This window comes from Nelumbo lutea, chromosome 8 (assembly GCF_056320005.1).
Source record: "Nelumbo lutea isolate HS-2025 chromosome 8, American lotus-T2T, whole genome shotgun sequence".
Classification (NCBI taxonomy): domain Eukaryota; kingdom Viridiplantae; phylum Streptophyta; class Magnoliopsida; order Proteales; family Nelumbonaceae; genus Nelumbo; species Nelumbo lutea.
In genome coordinates this window covers 23,112,779-23,115,537 of record NC_142691.1, presented here as the reverse complement: position 1 = coordinate 23,115,537, position 2,759 = coordinate 23,112,779, and the positions used below count along the sequence as shown (strand labels likewise).

The window sequence follows — 2,759 nt, the reverse complement described above, 5'->3', positions numbered from 1 at the left end:
ATGGACATAGTTGATATTAAGTTTTTAAAATCGAACCGGACAACGAACCGTTTAGGGGTCAGTTCTCAGGTCAAATCGTTTGATCGTTCGAACCGAATGAATGATCTATTTTAATAAAAAAATAAAAAAACAGTCAAAAACTGTTGTCCGGATTGGTGGATCAAACGGTTTGACTGCCCATGTCAGAAATTTGCTGACTAAATCAACAGTTTTTTTGCCAAAATACGGTTTTACAGTGAAACAGAACCGGTCAGGTGAACAGTTCCCAAATTTTCCAGTCTGAACCGGTTTTGAAAACATTGGTTCATATAATTAATAAAAAGCATAAAAGAAACAAATAATTGAAATTTTATGTAATCATGTGTGACTAATTTATTGTATAATGGTCCAATAACTATTAAATGTGTGTTGCAAAAAAAGGGAAGATGGGATGAAGAACACACCTGACGCAATCCAATAGCCAATTTACAAAACATGAATAAGTGAAGTTCAAAATTGCTAATTCCTATAAAAAAAATACAATAAATTTTTTGAAATGTATTTCCTATAATAAATAGACTTCTTACCAATAAAACTAGGCAAAACATTTAAATTTTTAAATTGGTAGATTCAGTTTCATTAAAAGTACCAACTACAACCAGCAAGCAAGTTATATCAAACATGTTCATCCAGTTATGAAAATTTAACCAGAATTTGCTCCTATTAATATAAGCAAGCTCTCTAATTCCCAAGTGAATAAAAAAAAGTACCAATGTTTCAATTAAAATTCTAGTTTCGAAGCTTCAAGCCTAATTAAAGATCAAAACCTGGTTTGAAGTTTAAAATCAAAATTTAAAATCCTGTTTTCTAAATTCTAAATTTTTAATGATCGTTCAAATTACATCCATTTCTTTTGGAGCATGTCCCTTATCATTAAAACCATAGTTGCAGACTCCATTCTTTTTCTTTTTCTTTTTCTTTATTTTGAGGAAAAGTTAATCATATTTCATTAAATAAGACAATGAGTACATGAGCAGATGTACTGAATAAAGGAAAGAGAACTTAAACAGCAGAAACGCAAAATTACACGGGGGGAAGCCTGTTGCTGCAGAAACGCTCCATTCAGTTTCTTCTTCATGTGGCAATATAAAAAGCATTTAGAATAACCATAACTACAGTTTTTATTTTTAAGCATTTAATAATTATGTAAAACTAAGTAACCAATAAACCGCAACAAATTAACCACTGAAAATTATGGTTTAAGAAATAAGAATAAGAACTTACCTTGGCCGTTGATCACTTGGTTAGCCGATTGTTAGTCAATTACAGACTTCAAAGTTCAAACCAAACTCTGTTTTGTGTTATAAGAAAATTAGAAAAACACAAAGTTATATTGAATATTGAAGATGGAGTGATAGGAAACTCAAAGCAAAACTCTGTTTTCAGTTTCCATTTCAAATATAAACTCAAACCTTGGAGTTAACTATAAGGTAGACAAGCAAAAATCGCGAGAAAATAAAAAATTAGAAGAAGGGGATGAGAAAAAAAAAAAGCGTCATTTCAATGTAGGTTGAGCCGCTGAGAAGAGCACGATTCTTTTGCAGATCTCACTCAGTTCGAACCACCAAGAAGAAAAGAGGAAAAAACCTCATTAATGTTACTCCCACCCCAACTCCCTATTCCCTAATTTTCTTCATCTTTTTACATATTTACCCCGTTAGAACTTAGAACAACAACGATTAAAACCTGTTTTTTTTCTCTAAAAATAAAAATTTCCGATTAGTACCCTGTACTTTTGCATTAAGTGTCACTTTGGTCACCAAACTTTAAAATCTGACAATTTAATATTCGAATTTTCAAAACGTGAAAATAAACATTAAGTGATATTTTAAAAAGACATAAATGCCCTTCAAGTGTTATCTAATTTTCTTTATCAACTATCCAAAGTCCAAACATTGAAAAAAAAAATAATAGTCCCAAATCCTTGCCTCTTCTATCGAAGAAAGTTGGTGTCACCATAATGCCCATTCAAACGAAACCCCAACTTTCTTAAATGGAATAAATAAGGATTTGGGATTTAATTTTTTGTCAATGTTTAGATGAATGATAAAGAAAATTAAATGACACTCGAAGGCCATTTGCATCATTTTCAAATGTCACATAACGGCATGTTAACTATTGATTATTGACAGATACTAGAAGTATGGAATGTCACATTTTGAAAGTTCGAGTATTGAATTATCGCATTTTAATGTTTAGGAACCAAAGTGTCACTAGGCACAAAGTATAAGGTACTAATCATGAATTTTCCTTAAAAAATGGAGTTTTATGGTTTTACTCCACCTCAAAAATCAAAATGCTTGATGGCATTGTAGAGTGTGTGAATTGATTGTTGACTCCCAATGTTAAATCTCTAATTATCGTTTGCTCCACCCACACTCACACGTCAGCTATGCATTTGTTGAAATTATACCCCTCGACTCTCAACACTCCACCACCCAACCTCCCTTAACCTCTGTTTGACCGTACAAACATTGTGTATTTGTTAGGGTTGTTCACAAAATGTCAAAAATCGACTCAACTCAACTCGATGTGGTTGATTTTTAACTTAATTTGGTCGGTTTCAGTTTAGAAATACGCATAACCTGATTGATTGGTTCAATTGTAGGTTATTACTTTGTAAACCAACCCAAAGGATCATATGAATGATGCTTTCATGTCTTAGTTCAATTATTAAAAAAGAAAAACAAAAAGAAAAAGACAAAAGTCTTTTTATGAGA

The 2,759-nt window shown here is 31.6% G+C and overlaps 1 long non-coding RNA gene across 1 annotated transcript; it reads right to left on the bottom strand.

Moving 5' to 3' along the window:
• Positions 1-1,059: 1,059 nt before the first annotated feature.
• Positions 1,060-1,695, bottom strand: LOC148843339 (uncharacterized). Its single transcript, XR_016103857.1, has 3 exons — positions 1,452-1,695; positions 1,264-1,330; positions 1,060-1,111 (listed from the first exon to the last, which is right to left on the bottom strand). It is a non-coding gene; the product is annotated as an uncharacterized LOC148843339 (long non-coding RNA).
• Positions 1,696-2,759: the final 1,064 nt, after the last annotated feature.